Source organism: Orcinus orca, chromosome 8 (assembly GCF_937001465.1).
Source record: "Orcinus orca chromosome 8, mOrcOrc1.1, whole genome shotgun sequence".
Taxonomy (NCBI): Eukaryota; Metazoa; Chordata; class Mammalia; order Artiodactyla; family Delphinidae; genus Orcinus; species Orcinus orca.
In genome coordinates, this window is record NC_064566.1 from 69,203,499 (window position 1) to 69,223,964 (window position 20,466).

The 20,466-nt window shown below is 52.4% G+C and overlaps 1 long non-coding RNA gene across 1 annotated transcript in view; it reads right to left on the bottom strand.

Annotated features, from left to right (window-relative positions):
* Positions 1-4,451: 4,451 nt before the first annotated feature.
* The window catches only part of LOC117202158 (uncharacterized), a 70,167-nt gene continuing 54,152 nt past the window's right edge, over positions 4,452-20,466 (bottom strand). The window contains exon 3 of the long non-coding RNA XR_004484351.2: positions 4,452-4,530. This is a non-coding gene — a long non-coding RNA (uncharacterized LOC117202158). The remainder of the gene's footprint in view (positions 4,531-20,466) is intronic.

Here is a 20,466-nt window from a genome sequence, read left to right on the forward strand (position 1 = left end):
AGGGCCTCAGACCACTACCGGTCCGCGGCCTGTTAGGAACCAGGCCACACAGCAGGAGGTGAGCAGTGAGCGAGCGAAGCTTCATCTGTATTTACAGCCGCTCCCCATCGCTCCCATTACCGCCTGAACCATCCCCCCACCCCCAGTCCACGGAAAAATTGTCTTCCACGAAACCAGTCCCTGGTGCCAAAAAGGTTGGGGACCGCTGTTGTAGAGAACACAGAATTAAAGGTGGTTCCCGAAAAAGAAATTGCATTCAAAGTAAGGCAGACATCTTCCGGTGACAGAGCATGTGGGGCATTTTCAACACGGAGCTATAAAAGATAAATATATTCATGTATATGCACACACACAAATACATACACACACACACATATATGTGATGGCAGCCTTCCAAAACGAAATCCAAGAGCCATAATTGACTTCCTTCTTTTTCTACCTCTAGCAAGTAAATAATGATGTAAGATCCTTTGGGGGAAAAGGGAAAGACAATCATCTCTTTAATCTTCCTAAACAAACCTGAGGCAGGTGTTAAAAGCCATCTCCAATTTACAGATGAGTCTGGCTACAGGTTTCCTTCCTGTTACCTCATGAAGGATGCAGGAAGGAAAGACGGGAGTGTGCTGCTCTGCCTTTGAACCGACTGAGAAGGAATTAAAGCTGGTGGTTTTAGAACCAGCAGATACACAAATACATCTTGGTATGATTTTCTTAAAAGACAACAAGTGACGCCTTTCAAACTGATGACAATGGTTTCTATTCCTGTTTCTAATCTGATTCCTCTTTTGGAATTTGCTCTTCGAGAAATGTTAGGCTTTGACATGAGGACCCCGAAAGCCAAGAGCCCCAGATCCTGCTGCAGAACCCCAGCATGACCTGTGAAACTCCTAATAAATCACTCGGTTTTGCCTTGAAGCCATTGAATAACTGAGCACAGTTTGGAAGCTGGTGTCTCAAATCATCACCCAGTGCCTCCACATGAGAGTACCATTTACCCTGAGAATTGTTCAATTCCACCCAGCAAGTCCACAGTAAATTGGCACCTCGTTCCTGCCAGGAGGGGGCTCACATCAAAGTTCTGTTAACTTTCAGAAGTCCATCTTCAGCCTGCTTTCACCAAGCCTGCCTGGTAATTGCCTTCACCTGAAAATCCAGTGCAACTCCACCAGGCTTCCCGATGGACAACAAAGAGAAAAACAGTGGGAGAAAATAAGGGCCAGAAGCACCTCAGGATATGTCATCCAGTGTGAGGTCTAGTGTCAGTCTGGCAAGCGACACCCTGGGAGGCTGGCCTTCCTTCATGCATGTCCTGTGAGGTTTGAACGCACTGACAAACAGAGAATGGCTATTTATTGAGCATCTACAATGTCCTAGGAACAATGTCACACCCCTTTTTTATTTCCATTTATCCTCCCAACATCCTCTACACAGTTAAAATGAACCTTACCTGACAGATGTGGGGCAACTACAGCTCAGGTCACGGGACCTGACTGAGGTCATCTGGTTAGAAAGTGGTGGGGTGAGGATTCACACGTGTCTTTGCTTCCCAAACCTCAGGCTCTTTTCACATCACACCCGAAATGTCCTAAGCACGAATACTGAGATGCTTTTCTAAGGAGCCCACGAAACAGGTATTTCTCCTTGATCGCTACAGGGTGAGAGATTGAGCAGGGTGTCAGACACTCAGTGGGTAAAGCTAAACTATGGCCTGTTGGTCCAAAGATGGCATCTAAGGTTGTTCACGGCAGCTGTGGGCAAGTGAGGGCTGTTCACACACCTGGGCAGGAAAGCTTACTTTAGGCTGGGAGAGTGGAGAGGGGGAAATTAGTGTTTATTAAGAGGTAACAGGTCTTCATAATGAAGAGCATGGACTCTGGAGCCAGACTGCCCGGGTTTAAATCCCATCTCCTGCTCTGCTGCAGAATAATCCGGTGTGCGTGTGCACAGGAAGGTGTCTGGGTGTGAGGGGCAGTGGAGATGGGTAAGCAGGAGTGGCCATGTGTTGCGGTTTGCTGAAGCTGGTCGAGGTGTACGTGAGGTATATTGTATTACTGTTCTATTTTTGTGTATGTGCGAAACTTCCCATAACAAAAGCATTAAAATAAACAAACCTGGGTTCCTCCGCTGACTAGCTGTATGACATCAACAAGTCCTTTGGCCCACCTCAGTTTCCTCAGCAGTAACACTGAGCGCTAACAGTACCTACGCCTAGGGCTATATGAGAAATAAATGAGTTAATACGTGGAAAACTGCATATATACATTACCTGATTACATGAATACATGTGAAATGCTAGAAATTACTACAGAGTAACTACTACATCCCAGGTGCTAGACTTGGCATCACAAATGTATTATTTCAATTGATTCCTCCCAACAGTCCTACGAGGCAAGAGAGCCTCCATTTTCACAGGAGGAAGTGGACTGAGGGGGGTTCTGGCAGCAAAACCTGCATAAAAAGTCAGGCTGGCTCTAAAAGCCTTGTTTCCCCGAGAGGCCCACTTCCCTGAAAGTGCCTGGACTGCCTATTACAGATGGGGAAACTGAGCTCCGGGGGTTTGGGAAATCCACAGCTCTGAGGGGTAGGCTGGAAACTGAACACAGATGAGGCCAGGACCCAGCACAACCTGGGCTCTTCCTTCTGGAGCGGACAGGCTGTCCTCACACAGGCTGTCCTTGGGGAGGGAGGGGGCGGAGCGCTGCATTTCGTGGCTAAGTGGCCATCGTGAGGGCGGGGATGGTGCAGAAGCCCCGCCCCCTCCTTCACCCCAATGAGCCGTCCTGGGGGCAGCAGGCTCCAGGCTTTCTCGGGCCAGCAAGCACTAAGGCTCCTCAGAGAACCAAATAAGGGGGAGGAAAACGGAAACCTAAGAGGAACTTGACGCTAGCAGCCTCTGCATTTGATAAATGTTTCAGCGAATCCCTTTCCAGGGCCACAGGCACTGGAGTGAACGTGGGGCAGCACAGGGTCTCCCTCGGAGGCCCGCAGAGCTCCGTCGGCCCTGCCCAGCCCAGCATCCGAGCTTCAGCTGGAGCCCTTCCTTCCAGCAGCTGCTTCGTCTTCTTAGAGACTCACTCCAAGACGCTCCATGCCCCCAGAACACGCCTGTGCAATCAGTGAGCGAGTCATGCAGCCACCGAGATTAGACAAGCACTTGTCTCCCCACAGATCTCCCCCTAATCAGCAACGACAGAGGAGCAGACACCCTCAGAGCAGTTACCATGAATCTGACTTCCAAAAGGGGCCCACTCCACCAGCCACCAGGACGGCTAACGATGCCCTAAAATACAATGAAGCAACCCTTCCAGCACAGCCAATTTGCATCCCCAACTCAGCTGGACTGTTGACAATTTGTACCCCTGCAGGAACTGAACCAAGCCTGACCTTTACCTCCAGGACCACGTCTGTGCTGCTGCTGTTCGCTAAAAGCAGTTGTGGTCTCATTCCAATTAGAACTCTTATTTTTGCTGAAACAGACTAATTCATGCATCCTTTCTGGCCCTCTCAAGAGTCTCTCAAACTTAAAATGAGCCAGTCAAAAAACACAATGTTACCAGAAGTGATTCACAGCAGGGAGTGAAGGGGGGAGATGGAGAAAGCCCAGAGGACTTTAGGTGAGAGGGACATACTTCCCAGCCAGGGGACCCGCACGGACAGCACCTTCCTGTGCTCCCGGGAGAGCAAGGCCACCTCCTGGCAAAACAAGGTAAACATCCAGTTTAAGGCTATTATCTCCTTTATTCAAAAAATAAATATTTCACTTTTGAGTCGACATATTTCAAATCACATGAAGCACAGAGAAGAAATACAGTCCCTTTGGAAATCATGAACACGTGTAGCAAAGAGTCATGTTCAAAGCAAAGGGGATGGGGTGAGCACTGATTCCAACTGATCCATGACCCAGAGATTCCTCCTCTCACCAGGTGGAGCTACATATCAATTGTAGGTGAGAAACACACACGCGCGCGCGCGCGCGCGCACACACACACACACACACACACACACACACACACACACACACACACACACACACACGGCTTTGAAGTCTGAAAGGCACATGAAGTGGACCATAAGGTGTGTGGCACATTCACTGATAAAGCGTTCCCTATTCCCTCCCAAGAAAAGTGGAGAAACTTTAATCAAGTCACAGACCAGAGAAGACGGGGTCCTCTGGCTCAGAGCTCAGCATCACGAAAATCTCTGCGGATGAAAGCCATTCTTCTTCTGCTCTCCCCTCCCGTGCCTCCGCTCTGGGGGGGAGGTCCCTCACTCGGTGATGGCGGGGCGCGTGGCCACGTACACGAACACCACGATCAGCAGCACGACCACAGCCAGCGTGGGCAGCACCACCGTGGTGATCTGCTGCCGGGCCTCCTGCATGGCCTGCTTTCGCTCCTTCTTATCCTTGGACGTCTCCTTCTTGGGCTTCCCCTTGAGCTGCCGCATCTTTCCTAGGGGATGCTAGGAGGGTGCGTCCGGAGAGGGATTTGAAGGAAGGGTCACGCTCCTCCGGTCAAGGTGCAGAATCTCCTGTAGAGAGAACTATGATCAAGAATGAACGGAGTGAAAGGAAAAGGAATCGCAAAGGCAAAGGCAAACGCTAAACCAGGAAGAGTATCTGCAACTTAGCAGCCCAAGTATTAAGGACAGAAGAGGTCTTGCAGCCCCTCTGAGTGGTGGGTGGTGGAGCTAAGCAGGATGCTCCTGGGGCTCTATCACCGTCAGCGCTTCCGCAGGTGTGCTGTGCACAGGTGACCGGCACACTGAGACAGGGCCTCTCAGCTCCAGGGGCAGCTGGCCAGGCGCTGGGCACCAGATGAACAAGACTGCTTTCATGACACGAAGGGACTGGGAAGCACTAACTATGCCGCCTCCACTCAGCGGAAAGGGGGGCACCCTTCTCCCTTCCAAGGCTCCACCTATTTACTTCACTGTTCTAAATCCTACCATCTCCCCAGCTAACCTCCAGCGCTGAACCGCCGGCAGCCTGCAGATCCCAGGACCGTGGCTCCCTTCCTGCCCGAGCCCAGGACCCGATCGCAGGCTGCGGCAGCCTCACTGGGGCCGAAGAGAGCCCGGAGGCACCGACTTTTCTGATCTCCATTTGATCCTTTACCCATCCACCCAAACCTTCCTGAGCACCTCCTATGTGCCAGGCTCTGCTCGAGGTGCGGAGGAAGAGGTGGAACACGCGGGGCTGTGCTCACAGAGCCCACGGTCTAGGGGTGCACCCTAGGTTGCGAGCAGAGTCGAGAGCTGGGTCAGACAGACGATAAACAGAGACCAGCTGAGCCTTCGGTCCAGCCACCCACTCAACCTAGGATCTCGTAAATTCTGTGCCCCGTGGAGGTGCTCAGGCGGTGAAGCGGTGCTGTCAGGGGCCTGGGGGATGAATCGAAGGCCGTGGGTAACTATAGAGCAACAGCTCCATACGAGTCCGATTCGGAGCTTTACGCAACAGAAACAGACTCTGGCTGATTCAAGTTGAGATGGAGTTTACACAGAGGACTTTGGCACCTCATAGGATCCCCAGAAAAGAGGACCTGGCTCAGGAAATGAGCAGGGCAAGGAGCTGTGCAGCCGTCACCTGAGCCCCACTCACACCATGAGCCTGGAGGAGGCCTCAGGCTGTATCATCACCTGGACACTGCCGCTGGAGCAGGGGGCACTGAGGCCACCACTACTGCCCCTGGAAACCAGACGGAGCTGCTGTCACTGCCTTCAGGACGAATTCTCCAGGGCCCTGGCTTCTGTGTCACCAGGTGCATGTGACCAGCCAAGCTGAGACCCAATATACCCACAGCCTAGCCTTCCAACCTCTATAAGCAGGGGGAGTGTTTCTAAACACAGTGAAGGAGTGGGGCGGGGGGGTTGGCTACTGGGCAGGGAAATGAAAAAGACAAATGTCCTTCATAAAACATCCTGGGGGACTGGTAGAGAGGTGCTCTCTGAGGCAGACGAGCAGTGTACACCAATATTCCTCTAACAGAGAGACTTCTGTATCATGATACTGTGTACCCAGTTTTGCCCCAGGACAGTGGGTGGCCTGTCACCACCCTGATGAGGAAGATGACATTTACACCTAAGTGAACGTGTCAAGTGGCAGGCAGGACGTGGAATGTGGGTTCCGAGGCGGGAAAAGTCTTGTGCGAATCTCCCTGTCGGTAGAGGGATCCTAATCTCACCACTCCTCTCATCCCCGATTGGACCCCGGAAATTTTTTCCTATTCTCCATAATCAGGTGGAGTTTCTCCTAGTGCAAGAGGGCTGAAATTATTGCCCTGGAATGACATGATGCCAGCCAAAAGCACATATTAAAGTTCTGGAGAGCCCCATTTAGGCAAATTTACGCCTTCTATCAGGCTTTTGAAAATAGCCACTCTTAACTTCCTTAAGACCTGACAGGTGTAGGAACCCCCAGCTTTACAAATTCTCCTTTTCAAATCTTTCAGAGAACTTGCAGGCAGGCCTGGGTTCAAACTAAGGACATACAACTTCCGGGCTGAACGGCTTTGGGCTTCAGGAGGCCTCAATGTCATCATGTGAACAATGAGGACAATTTCTCTCTCGGAAGGAGTGACTGAGGGTTTGAAAAGAAAACACTCCTCATGGCGCTTGGCCCGCCCACACCTGGCAGGACGGGCCGGCCAGCCGGACGCAGCCGCTTCCTCCCTCCCCACCGCTTGCCCGCTCCGGGGCCCTGGTCAGAGCTCACGGAGCTCACCAGCCTCAGCTGCCCCCCGGGGAGGTGGCATAATGGCAGTGCCCCGCCCGCAGGACCGTGGTGAGGAGGAGACAAGAATCCCGGTAACACGGCACCTGGCACGGAGAAGGCACCGGATCCACGTGAGCTGACGCTCCCGAAGCCCACCCAACAGACAGCCTGCGGGGAGACGGGCAGGCTCGCTACCCCCGCTCGGAGATGAGGACACCAAGGGGCAAGAGGAAAAACGTCTTGCGCACAGTCAGCTGGTCTGTAAAGAGTATCTAACAGAGCAGTGGATGGCATCCCTCGTCCAAAGCTATGAGCCATGGTCTGTTCGCTCCCTGACACAGCTGCACGAGATTGTCTAAAAAGAGGCCATTGGCAGCACCCTGATTTGTAGCCATTTCCCTGTGGACCTAATGGCCTGTGAAAAGAGGAGGACCCCGCTGTGGCCCGTCGCCCAGCCCCCCACAGGGCCCCTCACAGGACCCCTCGCTGGACTCTTCCACAGGACCCTTCACAGGATTCTCCCACAGGACCCTCACAGGGCACCCCCCCCCCCGCCCCCGCAGAGGACTGGCCGCAGGCAGGTAGCCCCAGAGGCCCAGAGTTAACAAGGGCCCCAGCCCCGCTCCTTCGGCTGCTGGCTGCATCCTCCCACGGAGGTGTGGTGGACATACATGGGCAGCAGCCCCCGTGACGACCAGCTCTTGACACCTGTGAGATGCATTCAGAAGTTCTCCAAGGCTTAAAAAAAGGCCTCGTCACTGGGGACAGTGCCGGTCTGGTCAGGATTTAAAGGACAAACACGCCAGCCTGAAGTCTGGGGTCTTGGTCAGGCTCCAGTGGGTGGCCTCCCTGATCTCACTCACCTGAGCTGTGGGCCTCAAACCGCAGCCCCGCACTTTCCCTGGGGCTGAAGAGAGAGTGGTGAGGAGGGAGGGAAAACACCTCTGAGATGACAGCTGAGGCGAGGGAAAAGGGCCCAGCAGGACACAGGCTGGGGAAGAGCCGCAGGCAGAGGGAGCGGAAGGAACCAGAAGGGTGACAGGAGGGGAAGTGCAGAGGGCGCAGAGGCCAGGCCATCCTTAGGCTGGCGGGCCACCGTGAGGAGTCGGGTTTCACTCCGAAAGCAGCACGGAGGCACTGAAGGGCTTCACACGGGGAGGTGCAAGTTTCAAAAAGCTCCTCTGGCCGGTCTGTGGAGACTGGGGTACAGGGGAATGAAAAGGGAGGCCCTTAGAGCAGGGCAGGGAGGGCCCGTGGTGATGGACAGGAGGATGGAGTGGGCTTTTATTTGGGGGGTACCTAATGGCAGATGAGACATGGCGCGTGAGGGAAAGAGAATAACGGGTGGACCTAAGGTCTGGAGCTTGGGCACCTGGCTGCATGGTGATCCGGCCTTATGAGGTGTAGGGAGAATGGCAGGAAGGGGCGATGGATTTGAGAAAGGACATTAAGTGCTCTGTTCACATCTATCCATGTGTGAGGATGCCTATTAGACATCACCATGGCAATATCAAGGAGGCGGTTGAGGACATGAGTCAAGAGCTCGGTCTGAGCTGAAGATCTATATTTGGAAGTCATCAGCCACGGATGAGGTGAGCTCACCAAGGACAAGGTAGATGGAGATGAGGGCCAGGCCCGAGCCCTGAGCATGTGACAGTCAGAGAACAGGAGGGGAAGGGCAAGCAAAGGAGCCTGTGGAGAAGACGCAAGTGAAGAGAGAACAGAAGTGTGGACCCAGGGACCAAGAGTGAAGAAGAGAGCACGGCTTCCAAACGCCGCCGAGACAAAGTGAAGGTAAGGCAGCGGCCATTGGATCCGGCGGCTTGGAGAACTGACCAGAGGAACTTCAGTGGAGTGGGCCAATCAGCCTCTATCTCAGACATCTAAACCAAGAAACATGAAGGCACACAAGCTGGAAAATCCTGCAGATGGGGGCCATCCGATGCCACGTGCGGAAGACAACAGAGGAAGCCAAGCTGGGGAGAGGAGACGGGAGGCGAGGGGAGCGCTCTGAGAGCTGGACACTGGGGACTCTGCTCTTACCTTTCCAGCACAGCCCCGGCAAGGCCCAGCTCTATACAGCCTCCTGAGTTGAGTTATGCTGACCTGTTTCTGACTCTTAGGATAGACATCTCTTTGAACTTGAGCTGGCTCCAGTGGGTCTCTGTACCTTCCAGTGAAGGAGCCCCGGCTAAAATGATTACTCCAGTTTTGCAAATGAGGAGCCCAAAGCCTTGCCACTGTCACAGAATTAGGGGTGTCAGAGTCAAAAGTCAAACACACATCAGCCTGACCCCGGAGCCTGAAGAGTCAGCATCCTCCAGTGCCTTCCCCACGTACCTTCCCAGCCCTTTACCCACTCTGGGGCCACGTCATTGCTCACCAGCCCCTTGCAGAGAGGAAATCAGAGATGAAGCTTGTAAGGTGCAGTCTGGCTCTTTCCCAGCAAGCAGCCCAGGCAGGACAGAGAAGCCACTAGCCGAGTTCCAGCCTCACAACCCGACCACGACTGCCACCTGGCCACCCCCTGCCTCTGGCTCCCCTAACCAAGGGATCGGAACCTTCACAAACACTTGAGTTCCACCGGTGCCCCTCCCCCACCAACAAGCCCATGGCAACTGGTCAGCACTGGAATGTTCCAACCGGTCCCCAGGGTGCGTGGGCAGGTGGGCGGGGGGGGCAGAGAGGAAGGGGAAACACATCCTTTCCGACAGAATCATTTTATGATTTTTTGGCTAAGCCTTCCAGTCTTTTTTCTCTATACATATATATACGTATACTGTGCACACACACGCTTATTAAAATCCTTATGTATATTTCTTCCTACTTAGAAACCATAATGTACATGACAGCCTTAGAACCTATTAGGGAAACAGCCAGGAGCAGAGGTAAGAACGTGGGTTTGAAACCAGGTTTGAGCCTCAGCTCTGCCATGTCTAGTTATACAACCCCAGGCAATGTACTTAATCTCTCATGTCCTGACTTTCCTCCTCTGTAAAATGGGATAAGGAAACCTGCTTTGTAGAGTCATCGGGAGAGAAAGACTGAAGTATTATCTGAGATATTGATTAACAGGCCAAACCAGATGCTCAGTAAATGGTACAGAGTAACTCCCTTTCCAGGGAGGTTTTTCCAGTGCAGACGCATGTACGGAGGGAGGTACCAGGGAATGCTGCCCTTTTTTTGGTTTTGAACCATATAACCCCTGGGTGATGGAACCCCCCAGTTTCTCTCTCTTCCCTGCTGAAAACCACTGGTTACCAGTCTGCTGCTGGGCAGGTTTTCCCAGAGGCTTGATGGGAGAAGAAGGTTGGCTTGGGCAATTGAGGGAAGGTTCAGAATCACAGCGACCACCCCCAGCTCCCGTATCCCAGACAGGCTGATGTTGCACTGCCCAGTATGGCAGCCACTCGTCACATGCGGCTACTAGCACTGGAAATGTGGCTGTGGTCCAAGCTGAGCTGTACTGTGAAATACACACCGGAGTTTGAAGACTCCGTACCAAAAGAAAGAATATAAACTGTCTCATTAAAATCTTCCATACTAATTACGAGAAATGATACCATTTTGGATATGCTGGGTTCGATAAAACGTATTATTAAATTAATTTCCCCTGGTTTTTTCTCACTGTCTTAATGTGGGTGACTCAAAAGCTTCAAATTCCATGAGTGTCTCACATGACACTTCAGCTGGGCAGTGCTGTGCCTGCCCCATGCAATAAGCACCAGGTCCAGCCCCCTGATAAGCTTCCCACATCACAGCCTCAACTCACAGCGGTAAGGACGCCGGGGCCCTCACAGCCCCGCCCTAATGGATCTCTCCAGCCTCATCATACCTCACATGACCCACGGCTACCAACACGCCTGAGTGCCCACCCCACACGCTCACATCCCATGCCCGTGTCCGTGCAGGAGCTCTGCCGTGTGCCCTCCCCCATGCACCAGCATCCTCCTGGTACAGACGCTCGTCCTTGGTCACTCCTGTGCCTGGCCTTCAGCACTCCCTCCTCAGTGCCGTCTCGGCACTCAGTTTATGCCTTTATTGCAGCACTGACCGGTGGCCGCCGCCTAACTGGCTGGGCCCCTGATGTCCCTACTGGACTAAGCACTCCTCTGCGAGCAAATGTGTCTTGTTAGGAATAATATTGCCCTGGGCTGGCAGGACGCCTCTCACATAACAGGTGCTCAGCAAGCATCTCTGGATCGAACACCAAAGCTGGAGGACAAGCAGTCATCTCATGTACTAAGCACAGAGTTACAGCAGAAAATTCTACAGGAGAGGAGAAAAGGTTACAGCAGAAGATAATAAACCAGCTAGCTACCACTTAGAAATGCTCATTTCATTCTCAACACAAGATTGGTATGCTCACTCCCATTTTACGTGAAGAAGGTGAGATTCAGAAAAGTATGGGGACCTCCCTGGTGGTGTAGTGGTTAAGAATCCGCCTGCCAATGCAGGCGACACAGGTTTGATCCCTGCTCTGGAAAGACTCCACACGCCACGGAGCAATGAAGCTCATGCACCACAACTACTGAGCCTGTGCTCCAGAGCCCATGAGCCACAACTACTGAGCCCGCATGCCACAACTACTGAAGCCCACATGCCTAGAGCCCGTGCGCCACAACAAAAGAAGGTACCGCAATGAGAAGCCCGCGCACTGCAACAAAGAGTAGCCCCCACTCGCCGCAACTAGAGAAAGCCCGCACGCAGCAACAAAGACCCAACACAGCCAAAAATAAATAAATAAAATAAATAAATTTATGAAAAAATAAAAAAAGAAAAGTATGGTGACTTGCCCAAGATCAAAGACCATTAGGAAACCAGCACAGTCTCAACCCTAGTATAAAATCCATAACAATCACTCATTAAATATTGAGTGAATGAATGGACTGAGGATCTGAACTCAGACCTAATTCCAAAGTGCACCCATCCTCTCTGCATGACCCCACAGTAACAGTGCCTCCAGGTCAGCCCACAATTAGGAACAGTAGCTATCACATCCCGAAGGCTCACTACCTGTCAGGCTACCGCACTAAAGCCCTCTACAAACACGCAAACCGCACTGCGCACTACCTGTCAGGCTACCACACTAAAGCCCTCTACAAACACGCAAACCGCACTGCGCACTACCTGTCAGGCTACCGCACTAAAGCCCTCTACAAACAAGCAAACCGCACTGCGCACTACCTGTCAGGCTACCGCACTAAAGCCCTCTACAAACACGCAAACCGCACTGCGATTTTTATCCCATTTTTCAGACAAGGGAACTGAGGCTCAGAGAAGGGAAGGGCCCAGGTAGTAAGTCAGAGTGCATCTGGGATTCAGACCCAGCTCTGTCTGCCTCCCATCCAACCCAGCTGCCTCCAGGTAGCCGGGCCATCCCATGGGGTCACAGGACACAGGGTCAAGAGTCCACGGCGGGTTCCTGCCCGTCAACTCTGGAGGCTGAGGACACGAGGAGGGAGGGTATGTGAGCAGAAGCACAGGCCCTCCAGGTGCTTGTCTCACTTGGCAGCGGATAAAGCCTGTTCCTTACTTGCTCCGACTCCCAGAAGCTGTCCTGGGCTTAAAGACGCACTGCAGGTTGCTTGAACTCTCATGGTGGGCCAGGCTGCTCTGTAAGAAGGCCCCCAGGATGTCCCAGGCTGTTGCAGGGGCGCCCATTAAGTGGCCGCAGACTGTCGGCTGCACCCGCTCCTCCCCACACAGTCAATGCAAGGACAGACACCCAGCCCAGGTGGCGGCCCGCCTGGAGGGCCGCTCCCAGGGATGGAGGCCAGAGACTGCCCGCCCATCCTCCACGCTGTCCACCTTTTCAAAGCCCTGCAGCTCTCCTGTCTCCAGAAAAGGCGGTGTAAGATGCTCACTGAGAAAATGGCTGCGTTTTTCTCCTACTGCAAAATCAGGAACACAAATGAATAAACAACACGTAAGAAGGGTGTATGTGGGGCAGATCTCCACCAGCTCTGCTCTTGGCTGCGTCATTATAAACATGAAGCGTCAGGAGGGCTGCACCACTCCATGCTCTACGCCGTGAGCCCAGGGAAGCTGCCCTGAGTTCAGGGAAACCGAAATTGCGCGCCGAGAACAGCAGCTCTGTGGCTCATGGAGTGTGCTCACTTCACTGTACGTCCCTGGGGTTTAGCCGTAATGGGCCGTGAGTACCTCACTTCTGTCTGCCGCAGAGACGGGGACACGGGTTGGGCAGGCCGCCAGGAGAACTGAGCGGGATGGGGCTCCCGACACCCGCTAGGCACCAGCTGATAACGCAAGCGCCTTCCCGGGAACACAGACGTGAGCAGTGACAGCCACGTACGCTGGCTCCAGCGCCCCGCTGCCGACCGGCCTCAGAGGTCGGGGAGCTCCCGACCGGCCGGCCTGTGGGGAGGGTCAGAGCCACAGACGGAAGCTGACAGGCACAAACACGTGTACATACTTCTCTCACCAAGGGTGAAGGAAGAAGAAACTATGTAATTCGGTGGCAGTGTCAGCTACTCCTAAATAAAAACCCGAGAACACAAAAGAACTTTGGGGTGGGTTGCTGAATAACACAGACATAAAGAGCTAGGGTTCTCAATAAATCGGATAAGTAACATTCCTGCAAAGTGCTTTCCTGTGCAGTAATCATTTCCTCCTCATGGTAACTCTTTATCTTACCTATTATTGTCCTTTTTTACAAGAAAAAGAGCAGACAGAGCAATTAAGCTCACGTCTGGGTGTTAATCCCCATCCTGGCACTTCTGGGGTCTGTGGCCCTTAGACCTTCAATTACTCTGTCTATAAAACAGGGATAAAACTACCTAGCATTTAAATATTTTTTGAGCATCAACTGTATGTCGGGAGACATGCTGGATAGTTTACAGGGAATGTGGGAGACAGACAACCAACAAATGAACAGAATATGTGTCAGATGATGCTACGTGTTTTAGAGAAAATAAAGGTTGGGGGAACAGAGGCTGCAAAATTAGAGAAATCAATCAAGGAAGGCTTCATGAGAAAGTGACACCGGACCAGAGGCTCAAAGGAGGTGAGGAAGTGACCTGTGCGAGACGGGGGCCACCGGGGGGCTCTGCTTGTGCTAAGGAAAAGCACTGCTGGACGACTGACTGCAAGGGGCAAGGGCTGAGGCCAGGAGCTCGGTGAGGACATGAGTGAATTATTCAGGAGGTACGTGGTGGCTTGGTCCCAGGGAGGGGCAGATGTGGGGAAAAGTGGTCGGGTACTTTGAGGGGACAGCCAACAAGATTCACCAGCAGATTGGAACTGGAGTGTGAAAACATAAAATGATGAAAGGCTCTATGGCCCAAGGAAGTGCAGGAATGGCGGCGCCACGTAGGGGTGTGGGGACAATGGGATGCGTCAAGTCTGAGACGCGATTAGCTGTCCCCAGTGGAGACACTGAGCAGGCAGCTGGATGCATGAGGCTGTGCTTGGGGAGAGAGCTGGGCTGGAGACAGGAGCGTGGCAGCTGTCAGCACTGCAAGCCGCCAGGCTGGGGAGCGAGCGCAGACAGAGAAGGGCCAGTGTGCTCTGAGGTTTAGGACTTGCAGAGTTGAAGAGCAACGAGTAAGAGACTAAAAAGGTATGAAAGGAAGAAAACTGGAAGCGTAAGGTGTCTTGGAAGGCAAGTGCAGAAAGTGTTCCAGGAAGAAGGAGCCGCTCATCAGGCTTGGTCACGTATAGGTAATCGGTGACCTGAGGGGAGAGTTTTGGTGGGGTGGCGAGGTGGGGAGGGTGCCCGGATCTGAGGGGGTCGCAGGGAGGGAGGGAGCAGGCTAGAGAACGGAGACCACGAGTCGCCAACGCTTCTCAAGGCGGGACCCGGGGGCTGCGTGTCTGCACTGCAATCCCAGTCCTGCCATTTATCAGCCCTGTGACCTCGGGCAAGTTCCCTAATCTTTCCGTGCCTCACACTTCTCATCTGAAAAATGGGGAGAACAATCCCTTAAGGAATTGGTATATGAGAAGAATGCCTGGCCCGTAGTATTTACTATGTAAGTATCGTCATCCATCAGCAACATCATCCTCATCGTCACTATGACAATAGGGTCAGAATCAGAAGGGGATATAAGGACAAGAGTTTTGTTCTACTTGTTTGTTTTTTAAGGCACTTATAGAAGGTTTGTGTCACAGGGGAAGATGGATCAGGAGAAGGAAGGAAACAGAAGTGCTGGCGAGCCGCCCAGGGGAGCTGGAGCACCAGCTGGGCTGGCCCCGGATGGGCCCAAGGTGATGGTGGGAGTCTGTGCAAGTTCTCGCAGGGCTATTGCTGGTTCTCGGTGAAATGGGAAGAAGGTCATCAGCTTGGGAGGCAGGAAGAGGGAGGAGATGCTGGAGTCTGAAGAGAGAGAAGCTGGGAAACAGCGGGCAAGCGGGATGGATGCATCGGAGCACGACGGGTGACCACCAGCCTGCAGTCAGAGGCCTCAGAGCTTAGAGCAAGGCGGCTGGGGGCTGGCACCAACGCACAGGTGCAGGTGCAGGGGATGGAGTCGGGGGATGTTAGACTTAACCAGGACAGGATTTCGTCAGGCCACTATGACACAAGGTGAGGGTTACATGAGATTGCAAAAGAAAAGCGCCTGGCCCAGGACCTGGCATCTGAAGCGCTGCCGCTGTTCAGGCTTCAGCGGCCTGTCCAAGGAGCCCCACTCCCTCCACGTGCGCCTCCCTGACCCCCAACACACACAGAGCTCAGGAGCGGAAAACTCTGCAGGAGCCTCAATTCTGTTCGTTCCACTAAGCCAATTCCCTCCCTTTTCTGTTCAAGCTACTGTCACATTTCCCAGGCCTCTCCTGCTGGTCTCAGAGAACAAAGAAGGTCATGTGAGGGCAGACTAGTCCCCGCACGCTTCTTCCAAGAACCAGCGGTGAAGAGGCTCTCCCAGCCTTGGGGAAATATTGGCTTTCCGGGACCTGCCTTGCAATTCCACCAAGCTCTGCAGGTGCGGCTCAACCATCAGTTCCTCCCACTGAAGACGGGTGGGCAAAAAAGCCTTTGATGATCTCGTTATGTAACCCAGACAAGTTAGAGTTAAATTCACAGCGATCAGCAACTTCAAGCACAGTAATTTGTTTTCACTAGTTGACCTGAAGCAAACTCAACCATGGAAAGGACAAAGGAGATGACTAAACAGAAACGAAGTTAAGTGAAATTCCCGTAAGAAGGTACAAAACACTGCTTTGAAACGGTTAAGAGGCACAGAAAGAAATACAATTAACAGCACAAACTAAAACCAAAGTTTTATGCCATGGTATGTAAGCTTATTATGTGCAACACACTCAGAAATTTTCTACTTTGTTTCATTTCATTAAAAAAAAATGTCAGTTTAATCCCATGGAAAGTGACTTGCCTTCGAAAAACACTGGATGAAGAAGACCTCAAGGCAGGAAGGGGCTGGTAAGTGTTTCAATCCCATTCCCAGGAGAAGTCATGGAAACACCCTGACAGCCTTTCTACCTTGATGAATAATAAGCTCCTATGAGAATGAAAGGAAGTAATGAACGAGAAAATTTACAAGCTCTTCTAGGTGTGGTCATTCCTTAAATAGCAATTCTTTATCCAAACCTGCAGGTTCTCTCGATTTCATGTGCTATTCAATTAGGTACTTTAAGACAGCAGGTACTGAAAGCAAGAGTCACTAATTTATCCCTTTGTTATTGACAGCTCAACTCTGTGGCAGCTCAAGACTAAGGCGAGGTTGGGGGGAAATTCATGAAGACATGCACACCAGCCAATTGTATGCACTGTTTTGGATTTTTTTTTCAGGCAGTGCTTCTCTAACTTTTCCATCTCAAATATGGAGAGGGGACATTCATTCCTGGAGGCCAAGTCTGGGGCAAAGCCACTGCAAGAATAAAATTTTAATTGTGTCTTATTTTAAATGTCAAGCGATCATATATAGCATTATCCCCTGCTGTTTACTCGTAACGGGCATGGCACTGTGATAAGAGCCTGCCGTGGCTCTCACTGCGTCCCAGGCTCCCATCTTAGAGGCGAGAAATGGGGTTTTGAGATGTTATGTAACTTGCCCAGGACCACGAAGCAAATAAGTGGTGGGACAGATTCAAACGCACCCAGTCTGGTTCCAGAGCCCTGCTTGTAACCACGAAGCTATGTTTAATTCTCCTCCAACAACCAACCATATTTGTTTTAATATTCTTTAAATGTTATTTCCCCCAAACCTTTGGGTAAACAGGACCCACATGCACCCCAGGGCTCTGCCTACACACTGGGGAACGCTTCGGGCATGCAGAGCCACAGGTCCGCCAGAACTCCCCTGCCTTCCTCACACTCCTGTGGCCGGGAGCGGGCTCACAGCCCTTCTCTCCCAGATGCGGAGCACCGCCCTCATGTTCTCTTAGGCATGAGCTTCATTAACAACCAACATATCACAAGCACCAGTTGTTTATGGCATTTTTAAAATGAAAAATTCATCCCTAAGCTAAATTACAGCAAGTTAATTACAGCGCCTGGCTGATGGCACACATACTGAGAGACAGTGAGGGACTGGCGGAAGCGTCAAATGCAAACAGCAGCCGCAACTAACATGCGCCCAAGGCTGCACGCCTGGGCCTTCCTCAGATACAGAGACTGGGGCTCACCCCACCCAGAGGGCCAGCTTCAGAAAGAGACGGGCAAGCTCTCACATCCATTCATTTATTCCACAGACACCTGCTGGGCACCTAAGTGTTGGGGACGAGCCAATCACACACAGTCACACACACTCACTCACCAATTCATTCCATCAAACACTTAGCGGGCACCTACCACAGGCCAGGCACTGCTCAACTGCTGTGCATATACAGACGGATGAACTGACTGGTCCATCTCATCAGGTACCAATTCACCTCGATGCGCTAGGCACTGTCCGGGCAGCGGGGATGGAATAATGAACAACACAAAGTTCTGGCTCTGACGGAACGTACATTCCAGGAAAAGGAGGCAGACGAGAGACAAATAAATATGTAGCGTGTCAAGGAGTGAAGTGCTATGAAGGAAGACAAAGCAGCGTAAGGTGACAGAGAGCGGGGGACGTGCTGTAGTACAGACAGCATTACAAGGGGCTGCATCTCTGATTAGAGAGCAGAGGCCACAAAGAAAGGTGGGAGCAAGCCTCGAGCAAAAATAGGGCAGGAGGGCTTCCCTGGTGGCGCAGTGGTTGGGAGTCTGCCTGCTGATGCAGGGGACGCGGGTTTGTGCCCCGGTCCGGGAGGATCCCACATGCCGCGGAGCGGCAGAGACCACAACAGTGAGAGGCCCGCGTAGTGCAAAAAAAAAAAAAAAAAAAAAAATAGGGCAGGAGGGCGCCTGAAACGAGTGTGGCTTTGCAGCACCGCGATGCAGAGTCACGGGGGCCTGCGGCTGACAGCCGGTGAGCCAGAGGAGGAGCAGAGGCGAGCAGATCACTCCAAAGAGGACGCTACAGACCCGCTGGCGAAGGCTCCAAGCCCATCATCTGTGCTTCACTGCAGGCCCCGACCGCTGCCAAAATCCAAATACTCTGCAAAAGGCAGGCGGTAAACTGGGCTGCTATCCAATATTTAACCGGTGGCATGCCAGGTGTTCTCTGGAGTCTCCGAAGGGTCAGCTTGGGGTCGGGGGAGGAGAAGGACCCCGTCAGACAATGAACTCGGGCTGCTGAAGTGGGGTCTGCCACTAACAAAGTGATACATATTTGATCTTTAATTTGAAGGCCGCCTTGTTTGCTGAACCTTAAGCCTGTTTACCAACCTGAACGGTTGATGAGGACGGTTTGGGCAAAGGGCACAGAACAAGAGGCCCTGGAGCGCTGAAGACGAAATCGGCCTTGCTGATTCTGCCTGTGGCCCATCTGCAGGCGCCACAGAGACCCCGCTGACCACGGTGAGGCTGCTTCCTAAGGCAGCCCTGGTCTCCTTCACCTCCGCTTCCCCCTGCCGCCCTCACCAGGGCCTGATTATTCTCCTCCTGCCCCGACTCTAGATCCCACCCCCCACCTCCAAGTGAAATCAACGCTGCACCCATACCCAGAGCCCGTCTGTCCTCCCCGCCCTCACCGAGGCCTCACCCCGCACGTCTTCCTGCTTCCAGCCTCCCCATTCCTCAGTGCAGCCGTTACTCCTGTCCTGCTGCACGTGGTACAGAACAAGGCAACGTGCATTTATGCCCGGGGCTTCTCGTCTTGGCCTGCATCACACACTCTCTCTGCTGAGAAAACTTGTCTGATCCCCTTAGTCAAAATTAGGGACCCTTTTACCTACTTCTACACCTTTAAAATAACCCTTCTTCCGTTCCACCTTTTCTTTTCAGAGTTCATCATTTCTGTCCACCTCCCCCACCAGGGGTTCAGTAAGTATTTGATGAATGATCTAAGCCTGTTCCTCTTGCTAATGGTGCCCAAGCCAGAGGTTTGGGGGTTTTCCTCGATGTCTCCCCTCCCCCCCACCCCCTGTATCAAATTGTCCCCCAAGACCTACCAACCCCTCTTCCTAAACATCTCCCAGCACATCCTCCCGCTTCATCCCCACTACCAGTAGGCCCTCGTCTGGTTCATACGGATTTCTGCAACAGCCTAACCTGTGTTTCCCTGCCTTACCTCGCCGCTTTCTCAAGCCCTAACTAGGACAAACACTTCTAAATCCCTCTAAAATCACTGCCCGTGGATGGGTGTGGACCCGCCCCACACACTTTCCCCTTCCCAGCAAAACATATGCAGTGGTTAACTGTGCAGAATCACTGTAGAAGCAAATGCGGGAGAGGTGCACGTCTGCTTCAGGAAAGGGGGATGAATGACTCGTTTAAATCTCACACATGTTTTAAAGTCCAGTTGTTGGAAACTTGTTAGCCAAAACACATCCCTGGTGTAAATAGGCACCACTTCACTCTTCAAGGTCAACAACCAACCAAATGGTGCTAAACTAATAATGATAAGCAGGATTTTTTTTTTTTTTTTTTTGTGGTACGACGTGGGCCTCTCACTGCCGTGGCCTCTCCCGCCGCAGAGCACAGGCTTCAGCCGCGCAGGCTCAGCGGCCATGGCTCACGGGCCCAGCCGCTCCGCGGCATGTGGGATCTTCCCAGACCCGGGCACGAACCCGTGTCCCCTGCATCGGCAGGCGGACTCTCAACCACTGCGCCACCAGGGAAGCCCCTAAACTAGTAATGAGAAAGCCGAGCTAACAGTGATTGACAATTAAACATCTAGATTCCTAGCAATTAAAAACTGTCACAAATTCAAGACGGTGGTGACAGTGCACTCTTAGGGTACTGTTTCCAAATTCTACGGGAAATCCAAGGGCCTGCGTAAGTCCACGCTCCATGGGAGCCTGGAACACACCGCTGCGTGCGTGGCGAGGCCTAGTGGAGGATGAGGCAGTCATCCAGAAACTCCAGCCTGCAGTACAGTCGTCCCTCGGGATCCGCAGGCGGTGGGTTCCAGGACCCCGCCTCCCCCATGTACCCAAGTCCCTTCTATAAAATGGCATAGTATTTGCATATAAGCTACGGCACATCCTCCCATATACTTTAAATCATCTCTAGATTACTTGTAATACCTAATGCAATGTAAATGCTATGTGAATAGGCTGGTATGTGGCAAATTCAACTTTTGCTTTTCGGAACTTTCTGGCATTTTTTTTTCCAAATATTTTCTATCCATGGTTGGTTGAATCCCCCAGTGCAGAACCTGCATGGAGGATGGACTGTAATTTAACATCAATCACATTTTTTTTTTGTGTGGTTTTATCTAGATGAAATTTATTCAAGATAA